The sequence below is a fragment of the Drosophila rhopaloa genome, unplaced genomic scaffold (assembly GCF_018152115.1).
Source record: "Drosophila rhopaloa isolate 14029-0021.01 unplaced genomic scaffold, ASM1815211v1 contig_203, whole genome shotgun sequence".
NCBI classification, from domain to species: domain Eukaryota; kingdom Metazoa; phylum Arthropoda; class Insecta; order Diptera; family Drosophilidae; genus Drosophila; species Drosophila rhopaloa.
The window spans coordinates 3,901,361-3,915,802 of NW_025335088.1; positions in this window are offsets into that span (position 1 = coordinate 3,901,361).

The window sequence follows — 14,442 nt, forward strand, 5'->3', positions numbered from 1 at the left end:
TCGATTGCCAATAGAGCTTACATGAAGGAAATCAGCTCGGCAATTCCAGAGTTCGATGGAAAAAAAATCCACCTGCAAAGATTCTTAACAGCATTGAAATTGGTCAACCTTACCAAGGGACCATACGAAAACATAGCTGTTGAGGTAATCAAATCCAAAATAGTTGGAACAACATTGTACAAAGTACAAAACGAAACAACTATTAATAACATAATCAGTAAACTCCAGGTCACTATAGTGGGCGATTCTTCTGACGTTGTAAAAGCGAAATTATTAAACATATACCAAAAGGGAAAAACGGCTACGCAATTTACAACTGAAGTAGACAATCTACGGAAACTATTAGAAGCTTCTTACATTGACGAAGGATTAAGTGCCGAACATGCAGATACGTTCAGCACAAAAGAAGCCATTTCTACAATGATAAAAAATTGTGAAAATGTCAAATTAAAAACCATTCTGGAAGCAGGCACATTCAAAACAATGAATGAAGCTGTTACAAAATATATTCATTGCAGCACGGAAATGACAGGAAATGCAAACAACATATTTTATACAAATAAAAATAATTACTTCCGTGGTAATAACTATAGAGGAAACTATAGAGGAAACTATAGAGGAAGAGGCTATGGCCGAGGATATCACCAAAATAATTATAATAACTATAATCATTATGATAATAATTACAATAACCGAGGCCGAGGAAACTATCGGGGTCAAAACCGCGGTAATGGAGGCAACAACACAAACTACACCAATCAAAATGGCAGAAATAACACTGTGAGAATGGCTCAAACTAACTCGGAAAACGAGGAAGCTCCCTTAAGAAGTCAACAATAAAAAACAACACAGTTCACTCTATTACTCTTAATTTAAATATATTTGTAAAAGTAAAACATGAACTTACACAAAAATCACTCACCTTTTTGATAGACACCGGAGCGGATATTTCTCTCATTAAAGAAAATTCCGACAACTTCATTGATACGGACTTCAATAACACTATACAAATATCGGGAATAGGCAAAGGCTCAATAACTACAATAGGACTATCATTTATTGAATTAAGAACAAGCAATTATATAATACCACATAACTTTCATATAGTTCCCCATAACTTTTCAATACCGGTAGACGGAATAATTGGAATAGACTTCATAAAGAAATTTAATTGTATATTGGACTTCAATCAAGATAATGACCTTTTCATTTTAAGACCTGATAATTTAAAATTTCCAATAAAAATTCCAATTCTTCATAACATAGAAACTAACGAAATAATTATACCAGCCCGCTCCGAAGTAATTAGAAAAATAAATTTAACCGAAAGTAATAAAACCCTCCTAATACCAAATCAAGAAATTGAAGATGGTATATTCATAGGAAATACAATTTCCGATCCCCAAACCACATTCGTCCGAATTTTAAACACTACAAATGAGAACAAAATAGTTAACCTTAAGAACATTAAACACGAATCTATCGACAACTATAATATTGTCCATTTAAATGGCACAAATAGAAACGAAAAAGTCATCAATAAACTAAAACAAAATTTTCCGACTCAATTTAAAAATGTCTTAACAAATCTTTGTTCAAAATATAGTGACATATTCGGTCTTGAAACCGAACCGATATCTACTAACAATTTCTACAAGCAAAAATTAAGAGTAAAAGATGATGAACCCGTGTATATAAAAAACTATAGAAGTCCACAATGTCATAAAGAGGAAATAACTAAGGAAGTGGACAAACTTATAAAAAATAAAATAGTAGAGCCCTCAGTATCAGAATATAATAGCCCTCTGTTACTTGTTCCAAAAAAACCATTACCTGACTCAAAAGAGAAAAGATGGCGTTTAGTAATTGATTATCGCCAAATTAATAAAAAACTTTTAGCAGACAAATTTCCACTACCTAGAATCGATGATATACTTGATCAATTGGGCCGAGCAAAGTATTTCTCTTGTTTAGATCTTATGTCCGGATTCCACCAAATTGAATTGGAGGAATCGTCCAGAAATATAACTTCATTTTCAACGAGCTATGGCTCTTATCGTTTTACACGATTACCTTATGGCTTAAAAATAGCCCCAAATTCTTTCCAGCGTATGATGACAATTGCATTTTCCGGCTTGGAGCCATCCCAGGCATTCCTCTACATGGACGACCTAATAGTTGTAGGATGTTCCGAAAATCATATGTTGAAAAACTTAACAAACGTCTTTGAACTTTGCAGAAAAAACAATCTTAAACTACATCCAGAGAAATGCTCATTTTTCATGCATGAAGTGACCTTTCTTGGTCACAAATGTACAGATCAAGGTATAATGCCAGATGACAAAAAATATGAGGTCATTGAAAAATACCCAGTCCCCACGGACGCTGATAGCGCCCGCAGATTTGTTGCATTTTGCAATTATTATCGTCGATTCATTAAAAACTTTGCAGATTATTCCCGTCACATAACTAAATTATGCAAAAAAGGTGTTAAATTCGAATGGACACCAGAGTGTCAAAGTGCTTTTGATTACTTAAAGAAAAAATTAATGAGTCCAACACTACTTCAATACCCCGATTTTTCTAAAGAATTTTGCATAATCACGGACGCAAGTAAGCAAGCTTGCGGAGCAGTCCTTACACAAGAACATAATGGCATACAGCTTCCTGTATCTTATGCATCGAGATCATTTACTAAAGGAGAATCCAATAAAAGCACAACGGAACAAGAACTACTAGCAATACATTGGGCAATTAACCATTTTAGACCTTACGCTTATGGGCGACATTTCCTAGTTAAAACAGACCATAGACCATTAACATTCCTCTTTTCCATGGTTAATCCAAACTCTAAATTAACAAGAATAAGACTAGATTTGGAAGAATACGAATTTACAGTTGAGTATCTTAAGGGAAAGGACAATTACGTTGCTGATGCGTTATCTAGAATAACCATCAAAGAACTAAAAAACATACAAAAGCAAATTTTACAAGTCACTACAAGAAATCAGTACAGACAGAATAAACCCTGCGCAGGGAAAAATCAAGCACAGCTGCCTAGGCAGTGTGTTGAAAAAGCTTCTATGCCCAAAATATACGACGTCCTTAACAACGACGAAGTAAAGAAAGTAGTGACCTTGCATTTAAATAATTTCAAATGCTATTTTAAGCATGGTAAAAAAGTTATTGCAAGAATAAATGTTAGCGATCTATATACCAATGGTACATTTGATTTAGGTCAATTTTTCCAAAGGCTTGAAAAAGAAGCCGGTATATACAAGATCAGCCAACTTAAAATGGCACTGTGTGAAAAAATCTTTGAAAATATTTCAGTTGATTCGTTTAAAAAAATGGGCAATAAAATATTAAAAAAATTAAGAGTAGCGCTACTCAAACCAGTGACCATAATAAAAGATAAGAAAGAAAAAGAAGCTATACTGTCTGAAAACCATGACGATCCACTACAAGGCGGCCATACCGGAATAGCCAAAACCTTGTCAAAAATAAGACAACATTTCTATTGGAAAAACATGTCTAGGGACATAACGAACTACGTAAAGACATGTCCAAAATGCCAGAAATCTAAAATAACTAAACACACAAAAACCCCATTAACTTTAACAGAGACTCCAACTATGGCATTTGACAGAGTAATTGTTGATACGATAGGTCCATTACCAAAATCGGATCAGGGCAATGAATACGCGGTAACTTTGATATGCGACTTAACGAAATATTTAATTGCCATACCAATACCAAACAAAAGCGCAAAATCAGTAGCTAAAGCTATTTTTGAAAATTGTATTCTAAAGTACGGTCCAATGAAGACGTTCATATCGGACATGGGAACTGAATATAAAAATTCAATTATTGAAGATTTATGTAAATACCTTGGTATAAAAAACATAACATCTACAGCGCACCACCACCAGACATTAGGAACAATAGAACGTAGTCACCGAACACTTAACGAATACATTCGATCCTATATATCCGTTGATAAAACAGATTGGGACATATGGCTACAATACTTCGTCTATTGTTTCAATACAACACCTTCTATGACACACAACTATTGCCCCTATGAATTGGTTTTTAGCAAACATCCAAATTTAAGTACATCTTTTAATTCAACAGATAGAATAGACCCTTTATATAACATAGATGACTATACTAAAGAAGCAAAATTTAGACTAGAAAATGCTTACAAAAGAGCTAGAATTATGCTAGATAAAAATAAACAAAAAGAAAAATCTAATTACGACAAAAACGCTATTGATTTTAAGTTAGAGATAGGAGACCAGGTTTTATTAAGAAATGAAACCGGTCATAAATTAGATAACAAATATTTAGGCCCTTACAAAGTGGTAGAAATAAAAGAAAATGAAAACATAGTAGTAATGAGCGATAAAAATAAAAAACAAGTTGTTCATAAAGATAGGCTTAAGATTTTTCACGTATAAATACTTTGTTATCTCGTATGGCCTGATCAACCATACGGGTACCCAAAAAAAAAAAAAAAGAAGAAGAAGGAACATTACAACAACATTTTCCAATTATATTTCCAATTTATATTTCCTAATTTTACTTTTAACTACAATTTTATAATTTTTATCAAATTTTATTACATTTTTATTGACATTTTATATTCTTATATTTTCAAATAAACCATTTTTGATACTTAGTATGACCATTGTAATGTCATATATAAATACAAATATATATTCGCATTAAACAAAAAAAAAAAAAACATCAAATCAAAACATAAAAAAAAAAAAAAACAGACAAACAAACAAAACGAAAAAATAAAAATATAATTTCTTTTAAGACTTTAAGAATATATATATATATTATGATAAAATAACTTCATATATTACGTTATTTTTTAAAAGGAGGGAGATGTAGTGTGCATACATACAGAGTACACACTGTACCATCGGCAACAATGTTAGCCAAGTCTGCAGGATCAGCACTCTTCAAGTGCAAACGTAATTTGACCACACACGCCATCAGCGAGTGATAAGTCGCGCCAGTTTATTCCCACAGCTTGGCGACTGCAACAAATATATCCATGTATGCACATAACATTCCATCTCTCTCTCTGGGCACCGTTCTCAGAGATAAACATAAGCTAATATATAAGGCGGTTGCGTCGCTGCCGGCTTGACCGACAGCGCCGACCGCGCAACATAGAGCTAAGCCCAAATAGAATATAGGCCAGGCAGTCTAGAAATGACGGCAAGACAACGAAGTATCAATAAAAATAAATTATAAATTAAAATAAAACCAGTGCGTTTATATTTCTAACTAAAGTGCTGGGAACCATAAATTATATCTTAACACAGTGTTTTTTTGCCGTTTGGAAAAAATGAGGAAGATTCTTAGATTTTCAAAGATCGATAAAAAATAGTAAACATTAAAATATCGAATATTAAATTAAATAGAATCTTTATTATGTAGAGGACTAAATTTTGGCCAAAAATCGCATCGATTGATTAACGCGTTTAGCGTCCAGAATTTTTTATAGAAATTGGGGGTTTTTTGCCACTGAAAGAAAATGGGGGCATGTTTGTGGCCAAAATAAATCTTAGCAAATCAGTTTAGTGTTATAAGAATTGAATGGTAAAAAATTTTAATAGGGTCATTTAATTAGTTTAGGCTGTGCGTTGATTCTTAGTTTTCAATGAACAGTTTTATATATATAGATGAGTGGCGTTCCGTCGTTGACGACGTCGCCGATTGTAAATCGAACTCGAGCATGCACGCGGTAAATAAAAACGCAAAAACATAAAAAAAAAAATATGTAGCCTTATGTAATAGCTGGCCACTATAAAGTTGCCCGATCAAAGTAGCGTGGTCGCAAATTGACATTAAAGAGAAATGGTAAATCGAATAGAAAAAAAGCAAAGTAGTCGCCGAACTAAAGCCATTTCTATGCAATAGCATAGAGAAATCACTCTGGCGCTCCGAAAGGGAGGTCTGGTTGCGCGCATTTAACATATATGCGGACAGCGAAGAAATCAGCTGGACTCTTAAACAGCGCATTTGGAAGGCTCGCAACTTCAATCTATTGTTGATAAGGGCAACGTTGTGCTCACACCTTTGGTGGATAAATTAAATGAATATTTTTCGCCATTACGCAATTTGGTATTTGGGCGACATGACTCCGCGGGTTGAGAATGTTTCACCGAGTTTCTTATGCGATTGCGTCAGCAGGTGAGGAAGTGTAATTTTGGTACTTCCAAAACAGAAGTAAACGATTTCTGTCAATGATAAACTAATTGATATTTGGGAACTTGCTGAGCTAAAAAATAGTTGCTGTCAACTGAACAATCCTTGTCTAATTGAAGAACAGGTAAGCAGCCACAACTAATGTCGTCAACGTCGTCAAATGGTTGCTCAGCCTCAATGATCATGATTCAAATAGTCCACCTTGTCCAGCGAAAAATTCGATGTTCAAAAGTCAGAGACTTTGCTAAGACATATCCTTCTATTGTAAAGAGATCAGGGGGAAATCATAGAGAAGATATGTACAAAGCGGCGCTATGTAGATATGTACGTGCAGTGAGTGGCGGTCAACAATTTCACAATCCCTGTTTCCGAGTGTGTTTGCTTCAGTGGTAGCAGAAATGAGTCTATTCTTTTCCAAATCATGCGTGCTTAGCCTATTTCACAAGGGTGGAACTTAAACCGATCGTGCGAGACCGAGGTAGACATGGTGTTCGATTGACAAGGGGAGGCAATCGTTGCTTGGTGGGGAAACAGCCATTAAACTCAATGAGTTGAGGCTGGGTATAGCTATATAGTCGAAAAGTTGGAACCTTTTCGAAAGTGGAATAACGTACGTATTCGTCTGTCAATTGATCCACATGTTAGGCCCGTGAAACAACCAATGCGACGCATCCAATCAGCCATTGAGGACAAGGTAAAAGAAGAGCTAGAATCGTCTTTATCTCAAGACAGCATAGAGCCATTACATGGACCGAGTGAATGGATTTTTCCAATTGTTATCGAATTCAAAGTAACACATGGGCTGAAAAGTCCTGGGCCTAACACATAGATAGATGTAGTTTTATTGCAGTCACCTTTTTTTTTTAGTTAATACTAACCTTCAAAAGACAGCTGTTATAATTTCATCATATCTAATCATTAGCTTGTGAGTTATTGTGCTAAGAGTGACGCTACTTTTGTTATTTTCAAAACAATGATCAAAAACTATTTCCTGTTTTAATTTTACACTGTTTCTTGATGGAAAAAAATACCGTTCAAGCGAAGCAATGGCTAATGGTTATGGGCACTCCGCTCCATCAGAAACAACAATAAAACTTTGGTTTGCTGACTTCAAACAGCGATGATGCAGAACGCAGTGGACGTCAAAATGAGGCGGTTACAACAGAAAACATTAAAAAAATTCACAAAATCGTTTTGCATTATCGAAAAGTAAAGTTGTGTGAGTAAGCTGACATCGTATAGATATCAAAAGAACGTGTTGGCTTTATATTGCATGAGCATTTGACTATGAGAAAACTCTGTTTAAAGTGCGCTTGCTCAATGTTGACCAAAAACAAGAACGTGTTGATGATTCTGAGCAGTGTTTGGCCATGTTTAATCGTAACAAACCGGAATTTTTGTGTCGATATGTGACAATGGATAAAACATGGATCCACTTCACTCCGGAATCAAAACGATCGTCATCTGAGTGGACAGCACCTGGTGAATCTCATCCAATGCGCCCGAAAGCACAACAATCGGCAGGAATGGTTATGGCTTCGGTATTTTGGAATGCGTGGTGGATTATTCATCGACTATATACTATAGCGTTATTGGGGCGTTTTCGGTCCAAAATTGCAAAGAAACGACCGCATATGCCAAAGAACAAAATTTTGTTTGATCAAGACAACGCACCGTGTCACAAGTCATTTAAAGCAATGACAAAACTACATGAATTGATCTTCGAATTGCTCCCACATCCACCGTATTCGCCAGATTTGACTCCCAGCGACTACTGGCTGTTTGCACACCTGAAAAAAAATGCTCGCCGGTAAGAAATTTCGCACGAATGAAGAGGTTATCGCTGAAACTGAGGCCTATTTTGAGGCAAAAGATCAATCGTTTTACAAAAGTGGTATTGAAATGTTAGAGCGGCGTTGGAATGATTGCGTTACTCTTGATGAAGATTACTTTAAAAAAAAGAAAACGTGTTTTCTTTGTAAGGCCCGGGACTTTTCAGCCCATGTGTTATAGTTTCAGGACATCAAAGAACAATGAAGAGCTTCAGAGTTTCTTAAGCCTTTTCACTTATGTAGAAAGGAACCGTTAAAAAAGTTAATCAATGCGGATGAAAAATTTTTGTGTAACCAACTAGAACAGCATGCGTTCGACAAACTAAAAATTGGAGTTTCAAGATTTCCGAAGTTGGCATATTTTAACGTTAAGTTAAAAACTCGTTTAATTGCTGATGCCATTCTAGCAGCGCTGGGAGCGGTCTTAATACAATTTCCAAGTAAGAGTCTTTCTGATGTTGAGAAACGATACTCGCAAACGGAAAAGGAAAGTCTGGCATTGGTATGGAGCGTGGACAAATTTCATTACTATGTTGCTGGCTTGGAATTCGAGTTGGTAACTGACCATAAGCCATTGGAGACGATTTTAAAACCAACTTTTAAGCCTCCAACTGGAATTTAGACGTGGTTACTACGTCTACAGGCATACAGTTTCCATGTGATATATAAGACTGGATAGAAAAAAAAATATTGATGATTCGATCTCACGCTTATGTGACATTTCAAATACTAAATCATTTGATTGGGGTAGATGGGAAAATATATTCCATATGATTTCATGTTCTACTCCTACATCTTTAAATATATCCGAGATTTCCAAAATGAGTACTATAGACAAGGAAGTACTAGATGCCAAAACATGCCTGGACAACGACTGCTGCAATTCTGCAACAACTAGCCCATATCATCCATTTCCTCTGGAGCTGTCAAGAATTGGTTATACTCTGTTAAGACGAAGTCTGATCATCTCAAAACAACTACGACAGAGAGTTTTAACACTAACTCACATCCTGGAGAAGCAGCAATGAAAAGGCGACTTAGATAAAAAGTATGGTCACCAAAAATTTACCGGAATTTACCAGGTAATTCAGTTCAGACGTAATGCGTTTCCGAGTAGCCCATGGGTAGCCACTGACTTGTTAGGACCGTTGCCAAATAATGATCACTTGTTGGTACTCATCGATTACTATTCTAGATACATATAAGTAAAATTTGTACAATCAAAAGGATCGAAGAGATGTCCGACATTTTTATAGATTGGTGTATCCAAAAAGTTAAGAACAGAGAATATGTGAGTGTAGAAATTAAAAAATATTGTGAAACGAATGGAATTGACCTCATTACAACCCCTCCATATTGGCCTCAAGCTAATGGCGAGGTATGAAAAAATATGAATAGTTCATTAGTAAAACGGTTGAAATAGCATATGTAAATTATACAAACAGGAGATTCACAAATTTACATTGACGTACAATCTTACGCCCCTCTTTACTACCATCCCAATCGTATAATTAAAGACAGTATTCTGGGAGTTAAGGATATAGTAAGGGAAGTGAAGGAATCTGAAGAGAGAGACAGGGATTTACTTAATAAGGAAAAGGGAAAGGAGGAGGCAGACAAAACTAGGAGAACCACCGAATCTATCTGGAGAAGGTAAAACGTATCTGAGAAATATAAGTCATGTTAAAAAGATCTCAGTGGGTTCTGGTTTATCCATCAAATCTTCTCAACAGTCGAATGGCAGCGAGCAAGAAAATTATGCCTTACTTAGTACACAGACACCACCGTTACCGCAAGCCGAATCGATTACGTATATCACCGTGGATCAGCCTTCATATGCGCCTTGGAGCTGAAGATGAAAAATATTGAGTCAGGCATTATTAGTTGTCATTATACGCTACAACCTATATACAAACAACATAAATAAACTTCGAAAGTCCGTTTTCGAAACAGAAGATGTACTTAACCTGTATGTACATAACCTGTTTTAAAGGAGCTGTTAAAAATAGCCAACTTAAATATCCTATATGGAGAAACACTCCCCAAACTCAGTGGATGGCCGCGGCCTTTCGACTCGTTGGAAGGCATAATTCATAAAGTCACAATAATTCTTCCACAGCTAAATATTTCGCAATACGATGAAAAGAATTTGTGTCCGAATATTATCAAAATCAAGCTGGAGTACCCCAAGTTAGCTTGTTTGGGCCGCCACTGTCATTTTCAAAGCAGTTTTACCGACAACCAGTCTTACAACGACTTCAAGATTTGCTGATGATACTGTCATTCACTTGCCCTCAACCTTCCCACCCAGCAACAATATTTAGGGTAGTTTTTCTATATAATTAATTGTAATTAATAAAGCATATTACATTAAGACCGATGTTTTTATTATTTAAATCAAATTACAAAATTAAGATAAATTCAAGAGCTTTAAAAATTGTTTTCTCTCCTATTAAGAATATCAATGCAATTGTCAGGTCGCTCGCTCGCAGCTATGGAATGTTTACATTTACTTAGAAGCAACGTCCAGTACAGCTATTTTGGTTGCTGGGCGTACCATAATACCCTGTTGAGTCATAATAGTAGCAGATCGAACTTGGCCATCTATGGCTGTGACGAACTCTGTAATTCGTGCTTTGGGCCAAAGGTTCCTTTGCAGATTTTTGTCCACTACGATTACGACTTCGCCAACTGCCAGAGGTTGTCGTTTGGGAAACCATTTAGATCGCTTAGTCATTATTGGCATGTATTCCTTCGTTTGTCTGGCGCCAACGTTGTCTCGGGCTTGACTCCCTTGTAAATGGAGTCTTAAAGCCATCTGCGGATCCTAGCAATGAATGGTTGGGAGTAACTGCGTCATCGTCTTCTGCCTTTAAGGAAACGAAGGTCATTGGGCAGGAGTCTTTTACGTATTGTGCACTTGTAACAGCATTTTTGAGACTTTCGTCGGTGTAATTAGCGTTCGGGGAAATGGATTTGAGTACCATTTTAATCGATCGAATTAAACGTTCTCATGCCCCGCCCATGTGCGCCCAGGTGCGGCAGGTGGATTGAAGCGCCATTTAATTTTGTCCTATTTTATAACGAGCTTGCCAAACTCAACATTTTTGAGCTCCTCTTTGACAATCTTTTCAGTTGCTTTGAAATTTGTTCCATTGTCGATATATATTTTCTTGGCGACATAAAGTTTGCCAGGCACATTACGCAAGAGCTAGTGTAAAGGCTGTGGGCTATCTCTATAAAAACTGCGCGCAGAGTGAGGCATGTAAAAAGTACAATTTGGTCTCGGCTTTGATTTATGGTGTCTGAACGGCCTTGAGTACGCAGTATTCCATCACTATCTATGTAAATATTCAGTTAGGTTTACTTATGAAGATTCTCAAGTTCTCATGTTAAATTGTCTTGTTGTGCTTTCTTGAATAGTAGGTTTTTGGCCGACGTCAGTTGTTCGAGCGTAACCATTTTTTGGATTTTGTCAGCTTTGCAGCTAGCTTAAAGAATGTCCAAGTATAACAGAAAAGTTGCCGTTGTCCGGTATAATCGCTTTCCTTCCTGATGATCAAGACGTTTTTTGAATCTCATCATGGAATAAAGTGGGCTGTTTGGGCCACTGGTCCTTTGGCTGTTGAAGAAATGATGGGGCGTTAATCCATTCCTGTGAGTTTGTTTTGCTGATAAACTTTGTCGCCATGTCTGCTTCGTTAAGCTTTGACCAGCGTTTGTGGTCTCCAGAATTTCTCCTACGCGGCGCATTACGTACGCATTAGAGTAAAATTTGCGCGGGTCCGTCGTCAGCTAAGAAGGTACTGTCCTTGAATCGGTCCAATGAGTGTGTTGATCGACGCTTATGTTACGGGTAATCCGCACTTTATAGGATAGACGTGCACCGATTACAGCAGCAAGTAACTCCATGCGGGGTATGGAAAGTGGGTTGAGGGGAGTCACTTTACTTTTTGCTGCGATCAGTGATACAGTTATATCATCCCCTTTTCCTATCCGAAAGTAGCACACGGCGGCATATCCGTAATCACTGGCGCCCACGAAAAGTATGTAGTTCAATGAAATCTGCCATACGAAGTAAGGGCGAGTAATAACGCGGTACTTTAATAGTTGTAGCTTGGGGTAGCAAGTCTTTCCATTTCGTCCAAAAACCCAGCTGAAGTATTTATACACACAAAATATATAGTAGTAGCCCTAAGCATCTCTGTAAATACACATATACACACTTCCTCGTATTTAAATGTATACACTCTGTTAAAGTTCCTAGCTGTTAAGAGAATGTTAGCAAAGGAGAGAATAAATAAGAGAAGTGCAGTCTTGTGCCATAAAAACATTCATATCTCTGCCAAAAGTGAACAAGAAAGGAAAAAATTTTAAATGGAACTGATCAACTCAAATGACTATATGAGCAACCAACTACGAGAGTGTTGTAAAGTTTTAAATCTGGTTACTCACGGAAATTAAAAAACACATTAGCTGCTCGATTGATCAAAGTTCCGTCTCATGGAAGATGCCTAAATATACCGAAAGAATATACAGCAAAAACAAGAGAGAACGCTATACTCGAGTGCCTCGAGAGGGGGCGTGGTACCATTTTGAAACAAACTTGCGCTGCGTAGGAACTCCTAAAATCTACATGCAAAATTCCAATCTTCTAGCTTTTATAGTTTCCGAGATCTTAGCGTTCATACGGACAGACAGACAGACGGACAGACGGACATGGCTAGATCGACTCGGCTAGTGATCCTGAACAAGAATATATACACTTTATAGGGTCGGAAACGCTTCCTTCTACCTGTTACATACTTTTGCACGAATACAATATACCTTTTTACTCAACGAGTAACGGGTATAACAACGGCAAAACGAAGCGGAGAATGGGCAGAATATTCCAGAAAAAAATTTAAATTTTAAATGACCAGAAATTGATATTGCAAAACGAAAACGATTTTCAAAGAGCGAAAATGCAATTAATATACAGAGAGTTGAATTAATGCGATTTGTTAAGAGCGGCTGATGGAGCGGATTCATGCACGGTTTTGAAAGATGATGAAATTTTATTCCAAAGCATAAAAGAAATGGTGCCGGACTTCGACAGTCAAACGAGTGTTAGTGTATGGCATGCCCATATAAACGTGCTAAAAACAACATATGCATTAACTTAAAAAAACGTTTCGGTCCCTTATATTCAGCAAACTAAAGGGTGTTCACAAACCTGGGTGTTCTCAAACCCAAAATTCGCAAACGAGGAGATCGGTACGCTGTTGATATTGATGGAAAAAGCGTTTTTTCCAGAGGAGAGTCAAATCAATCGTTCTCAGCGTATTTTAACAGCAAAGTTATACTACCTAACGGACTTCAAATGTCAGAGCGCGAATTGGTTGATTATATTATCCACGGTATACCAGATCGTCAAGTACCTACAAGTGCCAACATGATGTTCTTTAAAATGAAGGATGACCTGCTGTCGGCACTACTACACGTCAAGTTCCTCCAAAGATGGGAGGAGCAACTAACAGCAATGAAAAAGTCCAGAAGCAAGCTTTCGATTGTAATTGTTTGGGGCACGTCGCCTCAGATTGGCGTAAGCCAAGACAAGAAGTTGGAGCCTGCTGTTGGAGATGGGTCACCTTGCCGCAGCACGTGCCAAAAACAAGAAGACATCAACCCCAGCTACTCGCAAAGATGATTACGTAAGATATATAAATATAGAAATAGAGGGTATCATTAAGGGGGTATATACCTTTTTCATTTTCAAAAAATGGAAATTTTTTTTTTTGCTTTATCTTAAAGAATAACTTCTTGAGAATATTTCCCAACATTTTCATAGAGATTTGAGCAGTAGAAAAAAAGTTACAGCGATCCTAGCTGCGCGCCTCGTCCCCGCCCAAACCCTATTTTCAAACTTTAAACGCGAATATCTCGAAATGGTTTTTTTTTAAAATGACTTTGCGGTGATATGGATTGGCGAAAAACTACTGAACCGATTTTCTTCAAATTTTTTTTTAAATGTTCGTAATGAATTTTATTAGTACTTGAACGATCGTTTTTTCATGTAAAAATTTTTATTTCGCCGAAATAAATAGTTTTGTAAAAATTTTTGCGTCCAAAAACGTAATTTTTTGAATTAAACGTTCCCGTATGCACAAAAAAAAAAAATGTTTAAAACGTTCGTTCAAGTACAGGATACTACTTTAAACTAATGAAATATTTTTATTTTTTCGGTATCAGTTGACCCATTTGTCCTATGAAATTATCACCGCAAGGCTCTTAAAAAAAAGGCGTTTAAGAAAAACAGCCACACCTTAAAAACTATTAAATATTTTTTAAAAAATTTTTGCATAAACAGTGTCAACAATATAAACTTTCAGAAAATATA